The sequence below is a fragment of the Rattus norvegicus genome, chromosome 12, assembly GCF_036323735.1.
Source record: "Rattus norvegicus strain BN/NHsdMcwi chromosome 12, GRCr8, whole genome shotgun sequence".
Taxonomy (NCBI): domain Eukaryota; kingdom Metazoa; phylum Chordata; class Mammalia; order Rodentia; family Muridae; genus Rattus; species Rattus norvegicus.
This window is the reverse complement of record NC_086030.1, coordinates 51,081,540-51,105,043: the sequence shown is the minus strand read 5'-3', so window position 1 is coordinate 51,105,043 and position 23,504 is coordinate 51,081,540. Positions and strand designations below refer to the sequence as shown.

The 23,504-nt window shown below is 50.7% G+C and overlaps 1 protein-coding gene and 1 long non-coding RNA gene across 7 annotated transcripts in view; one reads left to right on the top strand and one right to left on the bottom strand.

Moving 5' to 3' along the window:
• Ttc28 (tetratricopeptide repeat domain 28) overlaps positions 1 to 23,504 on the top strand; it is a 440,646-nt gene that overhangs the window by 338,418 nt on the left and 78,724 nt on the right. The gene's annotated exons all lie outside the window — the stretch shown is intronic.
• On the bottom strand, positions 5,173 to 9,481 carry LOC102553561 (uncharacterized). 2 transcript variants are annotated; one of them, XR_005492095.1, is made up of 4 exons: positions 9,050 to 9,481; positions 6,815 to 7,000; positions 5,899 to 5,941; positions 5,173 to 5,396 (listed from the first exon to the last, which is right to left on the bottom strand). It is a non-coding gene; the product is annotated as an uncharacterized LOC102553561 (long non-coding RNA). The 2 variants fall into 2 exon arrangements; XR_001840734.2 differs by having other exon boundaries at positions 5,899 to 7,000.

Below are 23,504 nucleotides of genomic sequence, written 5' to 3'. Positions count from 1 at the left end.
TCTCATCTCGGCAGTCCATCATCCAGGGACATCAGGGCAGGAACCCAGAGGCAGGAACCGAAGCAGAGGCCATGGAGGAACACTGCTCACTGGCACTTACAGTGCTTTCTGCTGTGTCCGCTGGTGTCCCCACCCCTGTGTGGTAATCTGCAGAGGCTCGTGACCTCAATATTTCAACTTTTACCCTTTCCCCTCCCTGGGGATCAACAGTGCTCTCCTCAGGTAGACCTGGGAGGCCTTTTGAGGTTCTGATTTGTCTCACACTGCAGCCACTGAAGTCCCCAACCCTGTTCTGTGCTGGATGCTGTCCTTCCTTCTCGGCTGTTCTTTGTGCAGAGTGAAGTTTGTTTTTCGTTTTTGTTTTTTTAAAGTTGTAACAATGGGGTATACTTCAGTGAGAAAAGGTCTCACAAAATTGAATAAAATAGGAAAAAGGACATTGTCCCCTCATGTGTCTTATCTTCCCCATACCTAGCATTAACTACTCTCCGTGACTTGGTAGAACCTTCTAGAACCCTTACCACATGCACAGGCACAGACATGTGTGGATGCAGGCTCGGCCGCTGCAGCCTGTCCCATGTGTGGGTGGGGTCACGTCACAGTTCCACCCCTCCCCCACCAACCCTGGCTTCCCTCACTCAGCTTCTCTCCCTGTGTCCACACAGTCTTCTGTCTTTATTCCTGCTGCCCCTGAACACCATACCCATGATGGGCCCTTCTGACCTCAGAGTTCCTGCCGTGGTCGTGCTTTCCTGACTCTCTGTGTCTCTCTCTCTGTGTGTCCCTCTCTGTCTCTCTCTGTCCCTCTCTCTGTCTCTCTCTGTCCCTCTCTCTGTCTCTCTCTCTCTGTGTCTCTCTCTCTGTGTCTCTCTGTCCCTCTCTCTGTCTCTCTCCCTCTGTGTCTCTCTGTCTATCTCTGTCTCTCTTTCTTTCTGTCTTTCTTTCTTTCCATTTCTTTCTTTCTTTCTTTCTTGATCTCTCTCCTTTCCTCACCTCTTCTCTCTCGTTTCCCCTTACACAGATCAGGTTTTCGGTGCATTTAGCTAAGAACAAGCAAGTAAGACTCGAAACACAAACCCGTGCCAGGGTGAGTTGGAGATGAGATCATCAATGGCTTTGGAAAGAAGCTGGAGGGGAGAAAGGGTTGGGCAGAGCTCTAGTGAGCTCACTTTTCTGCCCCCCCCCCACCTTGTAGCGACTTCTCCCACTTTAAGGACCATTGGTGAACAGAAGGACGGACAGGTATCAAGATGACATGGAGAGAACAGGAAGGAGGGGCAGTCAGAGAAATTGAGTTGGGGAGAGGGTGTTGGGGGGCACTAGGTGGAAATTGAATCAGAGATGGGTGGGGGAGGGAACCAAGTGGAGCTCAGAGAGTAGAGCTTCAGAATGTGATGGGTATAATGTTCATATCAAGGAAGCTGTCACTTGAAGGAGCCGGTTGCAACCCTGGGGTTCTCGTAAGCTGTTGAGCAGCCTGGCTGTCTGAGTCACCTCATCCTGTGAATCAGGGCCGGTGAAAACCTCTTCAGGCTTTAAGCTCCAAACAGCTGTACTTACAGGACGATGTTTCTGTCACCTGGAGGGTCGGGTGGTTCTAATCTAGGCACTTTGAAATTGAACCTCTGGCGTGTTGTGGAATAGGCTGCTAGAGTGGTGCCTCAATAGATGTTGTGCAGCTCCAGCTGACACAGATGTTCTCATTGACTGGGAAGCCAGGTGGAGCTGCCTCTCCTCTCACTGGGATAGAGTGTGACTAGGGAAGTAAGAAGGGAAACAGTGACTGTGCATGTCCCCATCCCTGCCCTCCCCCGCTCCTGCCCACCCTCATATCCATCTGATCTCCATCTCTGCAATGAAGGTGACAACTTAATTTGCTACACCACTGGCATAGACACAAAGTTGGACCATTTTGGAAGCCACTGACATCAGGCTCAGCCTACCTGTCAACAGTGTTGGGTCTGAAGAGAGAGATAGAAAGTGTGTTTCAACAAGACTGGAGGTACAGGGTGGGTCCTGCCCTCCACTAGTGAGTAAAAACAGTCAGCAGTTCTCCCCAGGAGCCTTTGGCTTTCCTTCGGGCGTACACGGAGCTGCTCTGGGCCACACTCACATCACCTTCCTACAGACAGGGCCTCGAGAAGAGAAATGGTGAAAATCATGTTGCCTTTTAATTCCTTCACCCAGAGACCTGTAGCATAAAGGACTCGTGTGCACAAAGGACAGTGTCCCCAACCTGATGTTCATAATCTTCTCTGGGAGTCCTGTTGGCAAGTGTGGGGTATGCATTGCTCCCCAACCAACGATGGTGACCAAAAACTGTGTCTGTCTTCTGTGCTGATTCGGGAATCTAAGAAAAGATCACATTGGAAAAGTAGATCTTGGCAGTCTGGACCAGAAGGTTCTGAATTCCCACGCTGTGACACACCATCTGCACACCACACACACACACACACACACACACACACACACACACACACACACACACCATACACCTTAGCTCTCAACCATCCCAGGAGTAAGGGGCTCTGTGGCTCTGCTCAGGTCACAGGGCAAGAGTCAGAACTGGTTAGGCATCTGGGTCTCGGACACCTTCCGTCAGACTTTCCATCCCAACAGGAGCATCGCTGGTCGTAGGCTGCAGCCATAAGGCACACACTACACCCACCAGCCTAACTAGGAGTGAGCTACGTTATAGACCAGCCTGGAGCAATGCAATGACCCTGCTCTGCCCAGCTCCAAAGCAGCAAGCCTTCCCCAGGACCAAAGCCATTGCAGATGTCTCCTGCCCTAGAAAAGGGGCTCAGGATGTCCTGTGCTGGGCCAGGCCTTTCAGAGAATTCATCAATCCTCACTGTAGCGCTGTGTGAGCAGAGAGAAGCTGCCAGCCAGCCAGAATCAGGTCACAGAGGCGGTACCTGCGACAGCTCTGCACTGTGATGTAGCCACCCCCCCACCTCCTCCCCTGGGCAGAGCCAGTTATGTGAGAAGGGACCAGACTGGGCAGAAAGTCCAAGCCTGGTGTGGGAAGCCACAACACACCTCTGGTTCTCACCTGAAGATGGAAAGAAAACATGTAAAAAGATTTAATACCTCCCAGGCCCTGAGACAGATTCCTCCCCCAAAACATCAAAAAGAAGGAACAAGCCTGTCCCTTCCCTGTTAAAAGGAGAAATAAGGAACAGAGATCTCTAAAGCAGAGTCTTCTGATGGCGTACCAGAGGACATACAGAGAACAATTCAATTCCAAAACACGCACCAGGCTTCACCCTACACCTACAGTGCCTGATAAATACTAGTGATGTTCTCTTGCTCCTTTGGGTCAAGATCTGTCCCTCTGCTTGTCCAGACATTGCTGCTTGAAAGGTGCAGTGCCTTACAGGCAGATACGGTGTTTGGAACACCAGCAGAGGTGGGTGGGGCAGTGTGTGTGTCCAGTCAGAGTGTGCTCTGGACCTGCAGGACACCGCACAACTGCTGTTGGAATAATGGATAGGCGCCCGCTGCCAGGTCCCCGAGTGGTGTCTCCAGCAGGCAGAGCCTAGCAGTAAATTAGCTTATGCTTCAGCCTGGCAGTTGGCACTTGGTTCATTTGTAGATGCTAATTGTAATCTGATGTTATCAGCAGCAGGTAATTGAAATGGGCTTGATGAATTACTTAATTTCTTTTAATAGCTGAGTCCTCAAGAACTGAATAAAGAAGATAAGGTGATCGGGAGGAAAACACAACAGCTCCGTCTTTCTAATTAGTGCTTGGAGGTTTCCCTCTTCTTTAAACAAATGGTTATGAGCATGTGAGACTGGGTGAGGCTGTGACTCAGAAGCCCCCATGGGGACGTTTCCCATCAGGCAGCCCTCTCCTGAGCACTGAGAACTCTTCAGCTGGGACTTCAGAAAGGAGCCCCCGAGGGACCTCAGAGGTCATTGATTTGTGAGTGCAACATTGTTTCTCAGACTCTGGTGAGCTGCTCTGCCCTGGTGGCCCCGCCCTTCCTGTTAGCCCCTCCCATGTGTCCCTTTTCTGAGCACCTGCTTGCCTGGAAGCAGCCTGTGAGCTGGAGTCCCACTGTTAGCTCAGGCTCCTGCTGCCCTCACCTGGCACCTGCACCTCCCACACGTGCCAGTCTCTGAGCACCAGCAGCAACACCTGTGTAGCCAGCCCTGGCTTGGCCAACAGTGGGAAAGGCAAGTGTGGCCGTGGAATCTGCTGTTCTGGGCTCTGTGTGCTGGACCCTTATGGCTGCCCAGAGCTCAGGCAAGATCGGAGGGCTTTGTTCCAAAGTCTTGTGGTTCTGTTTTTGGATCTCAGGTTCATTCCTCAAGACCAACAGTTTTGGTTGACTCTAGAAGAATTTGCTCTTGACTGGTTCCTTTCTTTTTTTCTCCCTGAGAACATTGAAATAACAGCACCAAGATTGTGTGCATTGATGTCTGGAGGTGACATAGTGAGTTATTGTGCTTGGAGTGCCTCTAAGGGTCTCCTGATGTAGCACTGTGAGGCCAGCAGTCGTTAGAGGAGAGATTGCAGAGTTCTCAGCTGTGGTGTGTCTGTACCAATACCCTTTGTGTAAAGACATACCAGCTCCCCTAACAATGTTTTGTTCCTTTTTAAAAGTCATTTTGCATGGCTTTGGTCTGTTTTGGGGGGAATGGATGGGGGTAGGAAGGTGTGTGCTGCAGCCCACACATGGTGGTCAGAGAGCCTTCCACTGTGGGGGTTGCAGCATGAGCTCAGTCAGTCACCAATTGTGGGAGCTGGAGCCTTTGCCCACTGAGTACCTTGCTACCTTCTCTCATCTGAGCTGACCTGACGTAAAATTTGTTGGGCTGTATGTGTTTATATCTTTCTGACTATATCTAACACTTTACTTTCTTGTTTTCTTTATTTAGCCTTTTATTTATAAATATCAGATATATATATATATATATGACTGATACATTGTATCTGAGCTGTGTATATATTGTAGAAGGTTAATAACACCTCACCTACTTTTGTGATAAGGGCAGACAAAATCTACTATCTTACAGTTTTGACATATACAGCACATAATTATTAACCACGGTTACCATAGTGTATAGTATAATGTTAGAATTTCCTTCTGTCTAATGAAACATGTCATGCGTTGACGGACACCTCTGCCCACCTCCAGCCTCTGACTCACCGTTCTCCTCTCAGCTTCTGAGAGTCCAGCCTCACCAGGGTCTACACAACAACAATGCAATGAGTAAAACATTTATCTTCTGCGCTCAGGGCATTTTATTGATCACAATTCTAGGTCCATCTGTGTTGTCTCAAATGACTGGATTTCTTCTTCCTGTGAGGCTTCATACAAGCTGCCCTTATCCATCCATTGATGGATACAGGTCCTTGCATATGTGGGCTGTCACACACAATCCTGAGGTAGGTAAAGAGGGCAAAGAGAGGGGATCTCAGACATACCAATCTCACTTGTGTTTGTGGGTTTTGTTCCACACCCCAACTTCCCAAACCCAGGTCTAACTTCTGATTAAGTTACCTATCAGCCTCTTTTCCCTACTCAACGCTATCTGTCCTGACCTGAGAGTAGTACCAGAGTGCCCACAGCACAGTGCAGAGATCACAGACGCCATCCCAGGATCCCCACCTCCTTCCCTCCAAGCCCAGATGCAGCAGCTCCCCTCCCAAATCCAGTCTGAATGTGTGCTCCAGCATCATAGGCTCAGCGGTGCCTGCCTGGGTCCCTAGCAAGAGCTTCTCCGCACTAGTCCCTCGCCTGCTCTTTCAGATCATGTTCCACAGGGTTGCCATGGCAACCCTGTAGAAACTCCCCACTGCTCAATCTCATCATATCATATCTATGCTCAGAACCCTGTTCTGGGTCCCCGCTGCCCCCCGGGAGGAAAGCCAAAGTCCTTTACCTGCCGTTTTCATTTCTCCAGCAGCCCTCAGCATCCCAGAACTCTTCTCAAATGCCATCCAAGTGTGGGAAAGACAGACATTTGAATTCAGCTGCCATTTCAGAGTCCCCTGAGGAATGAGCACTGACCCCTTCCCCCTCTAAGGTGCCAGACTTAGACTGAGTTTATTTCTTGCCACTCACCCAAACCCAATTCAGTGTTCCCCAAGCCTCTGGCATTCCGCACACCACATACATCTTCCTCACCAGATACCATCCTTCCTTGTGGAGCTTAAAGCCTTCCTTATTTCGTTTATTACCCGGAAGCCAGAAAAACTGGCTTAGAGGCGCCTGGGTTCACCTCCACCTGTCAGACATTGTGCACATGGTGCTCATGAAGCAGCATGGTTCTCTCCTTGCTCCGTCGTGTATCCTGAGGCTGGTGGTGTGTGTCTTACACTTGTTGGTGTCCTCTTCAGCCAGTGCTAATGCCTGGTCCCAAATGAGTGTGTATGGTAGTTGGCCTATTGTTCCTATCACAGCGTCACACAGACGGTGTAAACTATAAACCATAGAAGTTGGTGTAGCTCATCATTGTGGAGACGGGGAAGTCTAAAATCGAGGGGATAAATCTGATGACGGCCTCCTTGGCTGCGCTCTAAAATGGCGAAGCTGAGGATGGCTGGACCAAGGAAGATAGAGCACACCCTGCAGCCCGCCTCCTCACCACCCCTTCACCCGCTAATCTGTGCGAAGGCCTCATCCCTCAGGCCTCCACAGCGGCAAATAAATTTCACTGTGTGTTTACAGAGGACTGCAAAGCCATGGCAGTGTCTGTCTGTCTTAATGGGGCAGATGTGACAGTAGCTAAGCATGCTGGGAAACGCCAGGCACTAACCAGTCCCAATCACACACTTCTTTCACTCTTTGTTGCTCACCGAGATCACGCCTGTGCCTCGTACCCCAGTTCAGCTTCCGTCCTGCTGTGGATCCCAGCGTCTAAAAGGCTCATGCCGGGGTAACAGCAATTCCCAGACACTCTGTCGTGGACCTTGACGTTGTCTTTGGTGTAACCATCCCCACACTCCTTCCAACTCTAAAAGACTCCAATGCCATGATTTGTTCTGTGGAAAGAGAATGTGTGTGAAGCTGACCTTGATTCTTAAATATTTGTTAAGTTTTAAATCGTGTGTGTGTGTGTGTGTGTGTGTGTGTGTGCATGGGTTATGTGTAGGTAAGTATGGGTGTCCCTGAGGTCGGAGGTATCAGGTTCCCTGGAGCCATAGTTACGGGAGGTTATGGCGGAAACCTGGGGCATCTTGCAAGAACAGAACGCAGTCTTAACACTGATGCCATCTCTCTAGCCCAAACTTTTTATTTCAGCTTTTTAATTTGTATGTATGCTGTACTGCGTGGAGTGCATGCAGTGCGTGTGATACGTCATGCGGTGCATCTTGAACATGTAGCATGACATGTGTCGCGTGTGCGTAGTGTATCACATGATGTGGGGACAGTACGTGGGCATATACATGTTCAGGTGTGCGTGCCCAACACACACAGAGGCCCGAGGAGGATATCAGGCGTCCTGCTCTGGAGCTGTTCATCTTATTCCTTTGAGGTGAGGTCTCACTGAGCCTGGAGCGAGGCCAGTGGCCAGCGAGCTCTAGGAATTCGCCGTCTCTCTCTCAGTGCGTGCTCACAGGTGTGTACAGCAATGCTGAGTTTTTTTTTTTCACATGGGGTCTGGGTATTTGAAATCAGGCCCTCATGCTTGCACGAAAAGTGCCCTTACCTCACCGAGCTTTCCACCCAACCTAAAACCTTCGAAATGAAGTAGATATACGACAAGCTTGGGAAATAGAGCATCAGGCAGCAACCGGATTTTATCGTACCCTTTTAATTTTATTTCTTCAGTTAGTAGTGCTAAATTAAGCAGATTTTTCTCCTCCATTTATACAATCCTTTGCCCTACAGCCGTATAAGACAGTCTGATTAGCAAGGTAACTAAATAATAAATTAACCTTTTGGATCTCGATCCAAGAAGTTCTCAAGGCGTGGGTACAATGGAGCCTTTGTGCGAGTTTGAAGAGTGCTAATATTTATGACTCTGGACAAGAAAATCACTAGGATAGCACACTGCTCCTTCTTTTAAGTACATGAACTTAATGGTCTGTTCTCTCCCGTGTTTAACATCCAGCCTTAGGAAACCGGTGCCCGCTTTGCCTTCTGAGGTATTCAAATAACAGGTTCCACAAAAGAAAAATGAAAAGGCCTCTGTGGAAGCTCCACACAGCTTTGAAGTGGCTCTGAATAAAGAAACGACACTTACTGAGTGCCCGAGTGTATGCCTGGTGCAGCTTCTTACGCAGCGTTCAGTACTGCACTTAAACCGCAGGCTTGGAGCCATCAGGGACAGAAGCCTCAAAGACCAGGAAGGTGTCCGGGTCCCCTAGAGAGCGTGGGGAAGGGCTGCGGCTGTCTAAAGCCTGGCTGGAGCTGTGGACGCTACCACTGAGCCCCCTGAAAAGACAGCTAGCATCTTAAGAAAGCTCAACCGGCATGCCTAAGGAATGAGGGCAGCGTGACACAGCCACTAGGAAATCCAGAAAGTGAGCCCATTTGTCTGGCATGGCTTCCTGTGGTCCTCACTGTCATCTCCACCAGGAGACCCTGCAACCATCACACACAACCATTGCACACACACACAGACATACACACACAGACATACACACACACAGAGACACACACACACAGAGACATACACACACACACAGTGCAACCATCACATACACAGACATACACACACACACAGTGCAACCATCACACACACAGACATACACACACAGAGAGAGACACACAGACATACACACATACACAGTGCAACCATCACACACAACCATCACACACACACACACAGTGCAACTATCACACACACACATACATATACACACACACACAGTGCAACCATCACACATACACACACACACACACACACACACACACACACAAGTGGAATTAACAGAGACTCCATGTTTAAGACTCTTTTCAGCATAATTAGTAATGTTATGGTGACTTCGGAAAGTCGCTTTCCAGAGGCCCCTCCTGAGGCACTCTCTGTGGCAGAGCGTGCACCCCCAGAACTGGAAGGAAGCCAGGAGGCAACTTTTACTCACTAGTGCTGACTCAGCGTGTCCCCACTTGACTTCCAGGCATCTCGGGCTGCTGAATGGGAGCTCTAGGTGGCTTGGGTGTGTAGAAATACTCCCTCCCCATCCTGCTGGAGAGCCAGTTGCCCTGGGGAGGGAGCACTTTCATTTGCCAGGGAAAATTTCACTGGTGCCACTCAGAACGTCTCCAAAAGCAGTTAAAAAGTGGGACAAGGGCCCTGCCGTGTGCCCAGCGCCTGCGGAACAGGCCCTCGTCAGAACGGCCCCCATGGCTGAGCTTAACGGGCTACATTCTTAAGCCAGATTGGCAGAGTTGGCCACTTACTGGAAGCAACGGCAGTCAGTAATTGCATTTCCCTGATTCAGATGGCATGTTCTAGCAAATCCATTATGGGACACTGAATAAGACAAAGACAGCTTATAACGCGGCCCAGCTGCTGGGGGTGCTCTGGGGGGACCTATAATCCACTCCGAGACTCAGTAAAACTGGTGAAGCCCCACAGCAAGGAGACCTGGAGTTCAACCAGGAACTCCAGACTGTCGCCTTAGCAAAACAGATGGTGGCCCGCAGGTCGTGGCTCCGTCAGGCGAGCTGGCATTGTCTGCCTCCCAGCTCTGGTACTTCTCACACGCCTGATGGAGAAAGACATCACGTTTGCCTTCTTGCCTGCAGAGAATCCACAAACTTCTCGACTGTGACACGGGGCCCTGTGACGTGGCAATGGAGTCTGTCCTAAGCCCTTCTGCAGCCTCCATCCCCCGGGATGGCTTCTGAGTCCTGAGTGCTCCTGTTGAGCTGGCTGCTCTTCTCCTCCCTGTAGAAAGACAAACGACTTGAATCACGTGTCGAGCTCTCGTTTTGATTGCCACCCATGCACAGACAACTCACTCTCAAAACAGCGCCGGGCTTGTGTGCTGTGCCATGGCCGAGGTCACTGTAGAAAGAGGATTTAGTGGCAGCAGAGACTTGGGGCTCTTGATGGCCAGCTGACTTTGTGTCCTTGCTGTTTTCCCTTGTAAAATGGGGATAAGTATGGTACCCCTCCCCTGCTGAGAACGGCCAGGACTAAATGTATCGTATGTACTAACTTCCAACCTACTGAAGAGTTAGTTCTGCTCCTCTGAGAAGGGAGACTTCTCCAAGAGCAGTTTCAAAGGTGATGTGGGTGACCTGCCCTGCGTGTCCAGCGGCCTGTGATGAATGGGTGCCGGGCACATAAGGACCCACCCCTGTCACCTCCACCACATTGCGTCACACATATGTAGGGTCTTCAAAAGTAGGCAAACTTAGGTTGCCAGGTTCATAGCAAAGCATTAGATTCCTTGCCAATTCCGTTATAACTACCATGGCTCTACAAGGCGCCTCAGATCCACATCGCTCTCTCCAGTGCCCATGGGCAATCTGTGCCTGCCTACTGGAGACCTCTGCAGGGGTCTGCTTGCCAGTCCCTGCGGGCGGTGAGCCCTGCAGATGTCAGGGCTCCCCTTCAGATGCCTCTTGAGTTCTCAATGCCAATCTCTCTCAGGGTGTTAATCTTCGACACCCTGTGAATCGATGAGGAGCGCCTAGCAGGATCACGGCACTCAGTAAATAGTACCGCTGTTCCTATATGCCCATAGATTTGTCTCTTTTAAAATAGGCTCGCAGATGTCTGCACTCAACCCAATTAGCAGACTTGAGTAAGGGGCGTCCACTGCCAGCATCTTTGACTTTCTAGAAGATCCTCACTAAAGAAAGATGACAATAGCCCCAGAGTTCACAGAACAGCACTAGCTGTCTGAACTCACACTGGTGACTTCAGAGCACCTTACTGAAAAAATCTGAAATCATTTCTACAATTAGGCCTGGGTGGGAGTGTGGCAGGGGTAGGGTACGGATAGGGGAGGGGAGGGGAGGGGTGTAGAGGGGAGGGGTGGGAGGCAGCCAGGGACAGAAAACCTGGGTCTTGGCTCCAGACCTGCCCCGGTTTGAATTGTAGCATGGAGCTGTGTGGTCTGGGGAGAGTCACATCAGATGTGAAACAAGGTTAAGGAGCTCTGGGTGGGCGTGCGGGTAGACCCCCAGTGCAGGCTCAGCAAATGTGGCAAGGACTGAGTGAGACCTCCCATTCTGGAAGTGAGCTTGAGCCACCAGGTTTCTCCCTTATCTGGCCCTTCACTTGGTTCCCAGGTGATGCCAAGGCTTTGGGGAGGGGCGGTATTCAGAGTAGTTCTTTGTAAAACAAAACAAAACCAACAACAAAACCCCAATAGAAGAACTTGACCATTTTGGCCTAGCCAGATGAGAGAACCCAGCTCCTTTTATGTCCTGGATTTGCTACAAGTTTCTTTCCAGGCTAGTGAAAAAAATAACTTTCTTCCCTTATATGGCTTAAACCACGAGTCCTTTTTCCCCCTGTCTCAACATTCCGGACCTTCTGTGTGATCTTGTTTTGTTTGCTTCTAAACACGTTTTGCAACAAGCTCAGGAGCATCAGTGCATCTGCCGAGTGTCTTCCACATTCCCTGCCTTGAAGCCCGGGAGACCCCCCCCACAACCCCCCCACAGTTCGGCCTGGCTTACCTGCGGTGTGCCTTAACGTTCTGAATGGTTGCCAAGTGATAGATTCCCTGCGGGGACAGGAAAAGCAGTGCTTTCCAGCCCTGCTGTAACTGACAAGGAGGCCTGTGCCCTCAAAGTGGCCCAGCTTTCTGATATTCATAAGGGATTTTGGTGAAATGGCCACTCTGACCTTTGTGACCATACACACTGACCTGTCCGCCACTGGTCATTTTGTCCATTTGTCTATCTACCCTCTACCCCCATTCTTAGGGGTCTTTCTTCTGGGAGACCAAGCTCAGTGGGCTGGGAGACAGGAGACTCTGCTATTGTCTGTTCCTTGGGAGGCCACTTGCAAAACAGAGCTTCTTTACTGATAGCTGTGACACCTCCCAACACAATGAACCCAGAGGCCAGTGACCCCCACACACCCACAACCTAGTACCAGGCATGGGCAGACGTTCAGGTGTATGTACAACATTCCAGCATCCTCCAGAAGGCCTGCTGTGTTGTGGGGACTCTAGAATGACAGTGTTTGAATGAATGCCGGTGTGCCCCAGTGATGGCTGTTCTGTGGATGGTTAAGAGAGGTAGACAGAGGGAGGCATGGAAGTCCTACACTGCTTTTCTTCTTTGCCTTTTCTTTGTTCTCTTTTTACGACTCCAGTAACAGGAGTTTTATTACAGCAGTTTGTGTTCTCAGCTCTTTTGCTGAGGCTCTGCATAATTTATGATCTAGATTCCAAAATGTTAGTGAATTGCTCCACCAGAAATAATGGAATGTGACAGCAGTGGATTCCACATTCTTGGCCCAAATATTTGTGTCTGTGGTTTGCAAGTCATTTCATAGCATGACTGCTGCACTGCTCAAGCTGTTACCAGGATGGGTTCTGACAAAGGAAGAGAATTTGGGTGACCATAAAAGCACAGAATGGGTGGGTCAACAGCACTGTGCTTATGTGCATGGTGGGGGGAGGGGAGGGATGGACGGGGTTGGGGGGAGGGAGGGAGTAAGGGAGGGAGGGAGGGAGGGAGGGAGAGAGAGAGAGAGAATCCTGCCCTGTCCTCCAGCAGGTGCACCCCACCCCTGAAACCAGGCAGAATAGCTGTATTAGATTTGTGATTTCAGCCCCAGCCTGTGCTGATTAACACCCACTGGGCACTTTCCTATCTGAATAAAGCAGTCATCTGCCCTCTCAGTGCACCGCAAGAGGCACCCCAGGGAAAGTGTCCAGTGGGCGGTGATTGTGAAGCCTCAGGGAACCTCCTGTGCACCGAAGGCACCGTGCTGACCCATCTTTATTAGGACATCACCCAGCAATGTCAGAAAGATCTGGAGGCAGAATCTACTACTATCAATGCAAATCACTTAAATGACAAAAAGATGTCACAGCACAGAAAAGACTGTTCCCTGTGTGGATGTGGCTTCGTTGGTGAGTCACGAGGGCTTAGTGGCCGCAGAACTGAATGTCTGAGGCACTGGGGGAGTTTGTCTTGGTATTGAATTGTCCTTCCTATGGCAAAAATGAGGCAAAATCATCTGACCAGATTCCTAGACTTCCCCCTGAGGCTGTAGTTGACAGGAAACAACAGCCGTAGGCGTGCAGAGGATCACAGATACAGCTGCAGAGTCCTGTTCTAGCAGACAGCTGCTTTTTTTTTTTTCCCCTCTTACCAGAACCACCAACAAATCACCCTGTGACCAGTTCACTCATGGGTGCCCGGCCACAGGGATCATGGAAAGGATTACAAAGTGGACGCCTTGCAGCTGGCTTTGCAGTGGCTCCGCTGCCAGGGGCATTTCATGAGACACAAACAATTCCTGCCTGCCCCTTCACTCATTGACTTTGTATCAACTGTGTCTGAGATGTAATGAGAAAAGGGTGAAGAAAGCAACATTCTTGCTCGTGTTTTAAAACAAGCACAAGACCTGAAGGAGCACAAGGTTGAACAGAGCAGCACTTGACAGAAGCGAGAGAGCGAGTGCGGGGCGTGGTCAAGAAAGCCCTCTTTTATAGGGATGGAGTAAGGTCCAGAAAGCTGGTCTTGAATTGTTGGAACTATTGTTCTAATATGTCCCTATGAAAGACACACAATCCAGGTACTTTATTTATAAGCCAGATGCCTAGATTGGGAGATCTAGGGCTATTCTAGCTTATTACCTGGTCATTAAGCCCCTTGTTACTTGCTATTTCTCCCTGACATGGGGTTCTGAACCATGGCCGATTCCTCCTCCCTCCCCTCACCTGGAACCTCCTCTCAAACCTCCAGTCCAGTCTTACTTTCTCCACAGCCCAATAACAGGTTCTAGCCTTTTATTGACCAGTTAAATTGGGGAGAAGGTTCCCGTGGCCTCACTTGGGCACATGAGCATCTGCTGGTAGCGGGCAGTCTCACATCGAGGAACCAGTTTTAACTACAGGATGTAAGCAGCAACAGACGCACTCCAGTCTTGGGATCGAATGCCGACATTGCTCTTTACTCCTTGGCAACCAATAGAACCACAGTCTGGAAACTTAATGTCAACAATGTGTCAGGCTATTTAGTGACAGGACACCTCCTCCTCCTCTTCCTCCTCTTCCGCATTTAAAAAAAATTAATTCCAGCCTTAGATTTCTGGGCCATGCTAATGAACCCATAATTGAAAAATAATTCCGGTAACTGTTTCTCCAAGTTAAAAAAAAAAAAAACAACAAAAAGCAAAAAACAAACAAACAAAAAAAAAAAACCCAAGTCTTAGGAATCTGACCTGAAAAAAATGCATATTTCTGACCTATAGGTTTGTTTACATGAATAAGTAAAAGGGCTATAAAGCCCTGCCTATTTAGTTATGTATTTAATTAACCTGCCTTTATTAAGAAGATTACAGCCATCTCTAGAGCATCTGGGCCGTGGATAGTGTGGCTGTGCTGTGTGTGTAGAGCCTGTGAAATGATTCGGGGGAACCCAGAAGGCAGGGCTGATAGACAGGACTGAGCCTTGGCGCTCTTAGTGGGATGCTGTGTGGCACTCGGGTTGACCTAAGTCCTCTGAGGGAGTGACAGCCTGAAAGCAGATGTCCCTGGGGGCTGCGATCTGGTGGGTTGATGTGAACAGCCTCAGTTCACAGCAACATTAAACGCTTCTTTAGACAGGGCCACATGCAGCCATTTCAGATCAGAGGTCTGCCATTCTCCCCCACCCCCGCTGGATCTGCTTTAAGAACCCCACCCCCTCGAGACCACCTCATGCTGGTGGGACCTTGCAGCTCCCAGCTTCATCTTGACCCCGCAGCTACCCTACACCTGATGGATAGGGAGGTTACACGCTGCTTAGGGTGCCCCAAGTAACTGGAGCCACACTCAGGTCTCCCCAGGAACAAGAGCCTTTCCTTAGCTACCACCTTCCCAAACTGTTCCCAGGGCATGGCTGGCATGTTGTGTGTGGGTCTCTCTACACAGATCATCCGGGTGGATATAGTTGGCTGTGTGATTCTAGCCTCTGTGAGTGAAACCAGCGATGAGATGGGTAAGCTCGGGGACAGAAAGCCAAAAAGTTGGGAGGAGAAAGGGACCTTCCTGGGGATATGGGAGGATCACACATTTTAGAGCTTGCAGGACTGCAGAGACTGGAGACCCCACCGACCAGGGACCTCAGCTCAGAGACAGGAATTTGAACTGCAGAAGCTGGCTCACAGCTGGGTCAGGAGGGGCTTCAGGCCGGCAGGCTGCCTCTCCTCCCTCCTGCAGAGGGAGCCACCTAACTCCACTAAGCTTTCATTCAGAGCCCCAGATTCTGACAGCCAACCTCACCCACTCTGCTCACTCAAGAACAGATTGTGGTGGGGGCATCCTGTCTTTGTCCCACGGTCTGTCTGTCCTCCCAGGTCTCCCTGAGCTGTGAATAGTCCTCAGAAGCGGAGCTCAGTAGGCACTAGGAGAAGCTGCTTGCCACCCACAGGCAGGCTTTGTTTTCTGTCACCTCACACTCCACCCCATGCTGTTTGCACTTCCTTCCATGTTCCCCGCCTTGCACACCTTTCCTGCTCCAGGTCAGCACGTGAGTTGCTTGGAGGCACATTTCCAGCTGGTTTAGCTCATCCCTGCCCCCAGCACCAGCCCCTTGGGGCCTGCGCATCCCTCGGGACAAGGGGCAGTTCACAGAAGGCGGGGCGGCATCTTGATGCTCTCGGTCTTTAATCCCCTCATATCTCCCATCCCTTCCCAAAGCCAGGGGAAAGGAAGGGGCGCACAGAAGGATGCAGAGTCTCATGCTTCCACACTTCCGCGTCTGTGTATGGGAACCAACGGTCATCGCTATCTCCCGTTTATTTGAACAACCCTTTATTCTTTGCTCATACCTTTGAGTTCAGTTCAACAATATTGATTTCCCCCTAATGGAATACAAGCCCCATCAGATCTTTAATGCACACCGAGCTGTGTGCAGTTTGGAGACGCAATGCCGCCTAGTGGCAGACGCTCAGGATGCGGCGGCTGCGGCCGGCACACAGGGCCTCCCCACGTTCCGGCTGGGGCTTATCTGCAGTCAAAATTTTTGGTCTCAGCAATGAGCAGGGTTTTCCCAAACTGTTTAAAGCCAAGGTGTCACTGGCCTCAGGTTGCCATCAACTCTTTTCAAGGAGGCACAGGCTTTGGCAGCGCAGGCATTTCGATGGAGACGCAAAGCTAGGGACACGGGACAATCAGGCCCTTCTTGTACGCTCTCACTTCTTAGCTCCTCGACTCCCCTTGGACATGAACTTGTAAACGTCTGTTTGGCTTCGTTGCTTAATTTATGGCAGTGAGGGATCCACTGGAACATTTGACAGGCTTTGGAGTCTTCCCCCTAGAGTGTAGCAGCCCACCCACCCCCTTTGCATTATTAAACATTTATAAAATCGAGTTCTAACAACTCTGACAGTATCTTGAGATCATGATGATTTTTGTGCGAGACGTTTGTTTGCTTGTGACGGTCTGGCCCATGCTACAATCTATTCCAGGGACTGCATTAAGCTCACCAGAAAGCACTGGGGGAGAGCTGCAGTTCTAAAATACACTCTCAGGGCCGGAGCAGCAGCTCAACAGTTAAGAACGTTTACTACCCTCGTAAAGACCTGAGTCACTGCATGCGCTCACGTGTGCATGGGCACGCGTGTGTGGTGAGAGAACAACTTGCATTGCTTCTCTTCCTCTGCTATGTGGATCCTAGGGCTGGAACTCGGGTCTCCGGGCTTGGCAGCAGCCACTCTACACACTGAGCCATCTCGCCAGCCTGAGAAACTTTATCATCTTGTGAGTGGGTGTAATGGTGACATGTGACTGCCACACAGAGCAGGAGCTCATTCACACCCACACCCAGAAATAGCCGACTCCCTTTCCTAGAAAGATAAAGTCCAAAGAAAAGCTGCTCTAGTGGAAGAGGCAGGAAACGGGTGATGGACAGGGAGTCCTTAGGGCACCTCAGTCCCCGTAGAGCTACACAAACCCTGAGAACCTAAGGAGCATTCCTACCTCACCCATTGTTCTGAACGTGGAGGGAAAGGAGGAATATGTTGAATCCAGGGCAAGCAACAAGATATCAGAATGCGTGGGGCCCGGCTGGAGCAGTAATGACGGTGATTGTGATCCTAGGAGAGGAAAAATCTCGAGTCCATCATCTGCTCCCCCACCGCCACCCCCGCAGAAACCAGAAAAGCAAACAGGCCAGAAGAAAGGACATTATAAAGTGAAAGCAAAAACCAGTGACCCAAAGCCCATGAGCAAATAGGGAAACAGAAGGACAAAAAACAGAGATCAATAAAAATAAAAGCTGGCTCTTTGAAAAGGTCGACACAGTTCACAGTTCTGCAGTGAAACATGAGTTAGGAATACTGGGAATGAAGTGAAGGGCACCGCTGTTGACCTGCAGGCATTTAGAGGGACATGGGGGCCATGCCGCACACTGCCCGTGCACAGGAAGTGGGGACAGTGGTGCACACTGCCCGTGCACAGGAAGTGGGGACAGTGCACAGTGGTGCATACTGCCTGTGCACAGGAAGTAGGGGTGGTGCACACCATCTGTGCACAGGAAGTAGGGACAGTGGTGCACACCACCTCTGCACAGGAAGTAGGGGAGGTGCACACCATCTGTGCACAGGAAGTGGGGACAGTGGTGCATACTGCCTGTGCACAGGAAGTAGGGGAGGTGCACACCATCTGTGCACAGGAAGTGGGAACAGTGGTGCACACACAGGAAGTAGGGGAGGTGCACACCATCTGTGCACAGGAAGTAGGGACAGTGGTGCACACCACCTCTGCACAGGAAGTGGGGACAGTGGTGCACACACAGGAAGTAGGGACAGTGGTGCACACCACCTCTGCACAGGAAGTAAGGACAGTGCACACACAGGAAGTAGGGGAGGTGCACACCATCTGTGCACAGGAAGTAGGGACAGTGGTGCACACCACCTCTGCACAGGAAGTGGGGACAGTGGTGCACACCACCTCTGCACAGGAAGTGGGGACAGTGGTGCACACACAGGAAGTAGGGACAGTGGTGCACACACAGGAAGTAGGGACAGTGGTGCACACCACCTCTGCACAGGAAGTGGGGACAGTGGTGCACACACAGGAAGTAGGGACAGTGGTGCACACACAGGAAGTAGGGACAGTGGTGCACACCACCTCTGCACAGGAAGTGGGGACAGTGGTGCACACACAGGAAGTAGGGACAGTGGTGCACACACAGGAAGTAGGGACAGTGGTGCACACCACCTCTGCACAGGAAGTAGGGACAGTGGTGCACACCACCTCTGCACAGGAAGTGGGGACAGTGGTGCACACACAGGAAGTAGGGACAGTGGTGCACACACAGGAAGTAGGGACAGTGGTGCACACCACCTCTGCACAGGAAGTGGGGACAGTGGTGCACACACAGGAAGTAGGGACAGTGGTGCACACACAGGAAGTAGGGACAGTGGTGCACACCACCTCTGCACAGGAAGTAAGGACAGTGCACACACAGGAAGTAGGGGAGGTGCACACCATCTGTGCACAGGAAGTAGGGACAGTGGTGCACACCACCTCTGCACAGGAAGTGGGGACAGTGGTGCACACACAGGAAGTAGGGACAGTGGTGCACACACAGGAAGTAGGGACAGTGGTGCACACCACCTCTGCACAGGAAGTAGGGACAGTGGTGCACACACAGGAAGTAGGGACAGTGGTGCACACACAGGAAGTAGGGACAGTGGTGCACACCACCTCTGCACAGGAAGTAGGGACAGTGGTGCACACACAGGAAGTAGGGACAGTGGTGCACACAGACATTTGTCAGCTGAAAAAATGTCGACCAGTTATTTTTAAAGCAGTAATCTAAGTAATGTTGAACTCCGTAAGAAAACTGAGTTCATAGTCAAACTTCCCCTCAAAAAGGTATGTCAGTCAGGGCTCGATGGTTTTGCAGGATCAAGGTATGAAACACGTAGAAAGTCAATGTGAGTGGATCACTCTCCTAGAAAACTGAAGGAGAAATCCCCAACCTCTTCTACGGAGCCCATGCCATTGTAATGCAAGGCCGAATGTGTGTATAAACACCGTATTATTTATTGTAGTGTTGTACGTGTGACGGTTGTGGTGTGTGTGCCTCGGTCAAGCCTATGCTACTCACAGAGGGGAGAGGACAGTTCTGTGGAGTCTGTCCCTCTTACGTTTACGTGGTGCCAGGGATCAGACTCCAGATGCCAGTCTTGTGTGGCAGACTCCTTTACTGAGCCATCCTGACGACCAGCTATAAATCCTTACAGAACATTGGTGAATAGGCTTTAAAAACACGCCGAAAGAATTTTATACCACGGGCAAGGGCGGTTGCAAGACCAGGGAAGAAGACAGAGTCAACAGTAGAAAAGCAAACAGTGTGGGCTAGTTTTTTACTCATTTATTTCTTTATTGATTATTTGGGAATATCACATCATGCACCCCAGTCACATTCACCTCCTAATCTTCCCGCATCTGCCCCTGGTCCCTCCTACCCCGTCCCCGGAGAGAAAAAAGGTAGTCCGTTTTGTGTTGTGTATATATTCTCTGGAGCACAGTCAAATTCCCAGTCCCCTCCTCCTCCAGGAGGATGAGTCTTTCTCCACCTGCGTCTGTGCCAGGAGTCATCAGCTGAGGAGAGCTTAAGTCCGGCTCTCTCATGAGGTGCAGTGTGGACTGCTTTATTAATAAGCACATGAGGTGTCCGTCAGTGCAGAGCACCAAAAACCAGGCTCGGACAAAACTGGCAACACCAAGTGTTGGCGAGGACTCAGGGCAGCTGGAGCCGTCACTCACTGGTGGCAAGACACTGAGTGGTACCCCAGCGTCCTCATAGGTGTCTGTCCTGGGAAAACAGAAAGGTCCCCACACTGTCTTTGCAGCTCCCTATGAAACCAATTACTTCAAAGTAAAAAGAAAGGGAGGAGGCCACGGTCCTGGAAGGCCAGCGCCAGAACTGAGAACAGTCTTCCATCCTTTATCCAGAGCTTAGTTGCTGTAGTGACACCTGGAGATGCTTCCTTTTCCTCTTGCAGTCTCAACCAGAGGTCAGAGCTGGTGAGGTCTCCTAGCTCTTCACCTGCTGGCAGCCTGAGCAGAACCTGTACTTCTCTAGTTGTTTACAGAAGGGCTGGACACGGCCCCGCCCTTGGATGCTGCTGGCCTGTGACCCACTGCCCAGCAGTGTCAGAGTCACAGTAAAAAGCACAAGGATCTTGAAGCCGCCAGCCTGAGGACCGTGAGGTTAGATGTGCCTCTCTCCACAGCAAGGGCGCTGTCTGATTAAAATGTGCAGCGCTGTAGGACGGCAGGCCTAACACTGCATGTTGTTGTCTCTAGGCCACTCCTAGGGATACGCATCTCTGGTGGCTACTACCCTGGCTGCTCACACAGAAGAGCTCACACTCCTGGGTTTGTATCTTCTCAAGCCTCCCTGCTCTCTGTGATGGTTATTGATAACCTTGTCCTTGAAACGTGAATCTCGAAAACTACAATCACCTAGAGGTCACGACACCAACGATCCATCTCTTAGCATTTTTGGCATAAAAGACACAAATACAAGAAATCGAAATTTCTGAGTCTTTTGAGTCAAGGATGCGTCTTCTTCCAACACACAACCTCAGGGATTAGCCAGGGACAGAAGAAAACAGAGAGGACGGATGGATGCATTCTTGTCTTCCGGGCACCGTGCTAAAGCCTTGTCTGCGAGACATACCTTGGCTGTAGTTAATCTAACAGACAAAGCTGGGGCATAGAAAGGGTCAGGTGTATCCACAGCTACTGCATGGTGTTCCCTCGTGTTCCCAAAAGTTCACCAGGAAACTAATTTTAGATAACAATATTTTCCTGGGAAAAGTTTTTGCTCCCCATTCTGAAACATCCACACTTGTAAACATAATTACCATATAAAACTTTCTCAAAAGGTGTGGAGTAGTACCCACCCCAGCACCAAGTGCGGAACAGTGGGTCTGACAGGTTCCGTGTTCACAGACATCGTCAACCTTGAAGTGAAACACACAGACTTCCTCCCTGGTCTTTACTCCCTAACCACACAGCACTTACCCTACCTTGGCAGCACAAGTCATCTCCAGAGGCCACGAGGTCCATGCAGATCCTCTGATGAATCAGGGACTTGATCTGCAGGGGTCTTGGAGGTGCGTGATCCCCCTGGATACTGAGGATTCAACGCTCACCAAACAGGCACTGCCTACGTACCTGTTTCTCCAGAATGGTAGCCTGAGTCTCCTTGGGCATGGCCACAGGTCGTCTTCTCATCCTGGGGTGCGAGGCAGACCCATCTAAATCTGGGAAAGGGGCAGCTTGGATATCTTAGGCTTGACCAAGTGTTGAATTAACATAAACACGGGTTTCTCAGCAAGAGCTCCAGTCAGACCTTTGCACGTTCCAAAGCTGCTCCAGGCGGTAGAACTGTCCCTTTGTGCAAACATTTCCATTTAGCCTTGGTCTCCATACTTGTCCTCCAAAAGCTTATTAGAAATTTAGGCTGAAAAGAACTTCAGTCTGCATCCCCCATGAGCACACCACCACCATCACCAGGACCCACAGAGCCTGGCCACTGCTTCTCCACTGAAGTGAGGCATGCCGGGCACCCCCAAGGGAACCACATGCACCCCATCTTCCTGCTGTGTTACAGGGGCCATGATAGCCACAGTTTACAAACAATAAAAACTAAAGTTTGAGATTCGACAGCTGGCCCTGGGATCACACAGCCAAGAAATACTAGAACCAGGAGCTAGGAGAGCCCTCCACCCACCAAGTTGCTGTGCTTGTTGTCAAGCATCGGAGAACAAGCTGGGGTCAGAAAGGCCTACAGAGGGAGCCTGGGTCGTGTTTGGACCACCAGTACCAGCCCACAGATTTCTGGCACGGTTCTCAGCCCTGTAGATCTGGCTGTGCAGACAGATGGACATTGCTTTGTAATCTCTGTAGCTACTGTTCCTTCTCCCTCCCCCCACACAGCTCAGCCCTTGTCATCAAGAAGCATTCACCCTGGCCCTTTCCACACATACAACACACAGCTCTAGTGCTCCTCTCTGGGACAGGGGACAGGGGACAGAAGGCTGGTCCCACGAGTATGATCGAGTCTTCCCCTTAGCCACCCAGCTGGGCAAATTGAGGTTTGCTGGGGTCAAGCAGGTTGCTAGAATGACAGGTCAACTGAAATAATTCCCATCAACCCCCTTGTTTACGGGACTTTTGAGTAGGCCAAGGATCTAGCCCTAGAGAGCCAAACCCTGAGAAATCAGGTTAGTACCAAAAAGGCTGGCACAGGCTCTGATGTGGGCCAGAATCAGGGCTAGAGGAGGGATAGGAGGCGGAGGAAGAGGAGATGTGTGGAGGAAGAGGAGGGTGAGGAGGAGGGTGTGGAGGAGGACGGTGTGGAGGAGGAGGGTGTGGAGGAGGAGGGTGTGGAGGAGGAGGGTGTGGAGGAGGAGGGTGTGGAGGAGGAGGGTGTGGAGGAGGAGGGTGTGGAGGAGGAGGGTGTGGAAGAGGAGGGTGTGGAGGAGGAGGGTGTGGAGGAGGAGGGTGTGGAGGAGGAGGGTGTGGAGGAGGAGGGTGTGGAGGAGGAGGAGGAGGAGGGTGTGGAGGAGGAGGAGGGTGTAGAAGAGGGTGTGTCTCTTCCTCAATTCACAATGCTGAGGGGAACAATGAGCAGCCCAGCCTTGTAAGTTACATTTTTGTTAGTACCTGAAGTTTTAAAGGTAAAATGGAGTGAAACTGGGATTTTTATTAACTACATATATCAAAAACGGTATAAAACAGTATCCTAGCGTAACCAATATGATGATTAAAGACACTTCACATTCCAAGCCTCTGGCTAGTCTTTGAAACCCAGTGTCTATTTCTACTCTACCCCCATCGACCCATCACATGGGGGCATGCCAGAGCTCAGGCACGGTGGGACTGGAGCCTGTCAGTCTCGTGCCAGCCCCTGCAAAGCTACACTTGTGACTTGTGTCCGTCCATCAGAGTGACAGGCCCTGTGACTGTTTTCTTGAGGAGAGGCTGCTTGCTCCTTGGAGGACACACTGGCTCTTCACTAGCTCCCCGTGGCTCAGAACTGTCATCAGAGTTGGAGGCTCTTTCTAGGAACTGGGAGAGTCTAGCCAATTAGGAGCCACCGGCCCAGTGCCGCAGTCAGCCAGCACAGCTTCGTCCCTGCACCAGCGCAGGCTGCTTTGCCGTCTCGTGCCTCATGGGTGTTGTGTCTTTCCATAATAGCGCATGCAGCCACTTTGCCGCTGTCTAATTTCTGCCTCCCTGATCCTCTCAGGATCGTCATACATGGGGATGTGCTGCGCAAAGCCCTCAGTGGAGGAGGCTTTCTCCGACTAATTTATGCAAATGCCTCGTAAGAGAAAACTCACCCTTTGTCTCTTCCCCCAGCCTCTTGTAATGAGCTGTGCAA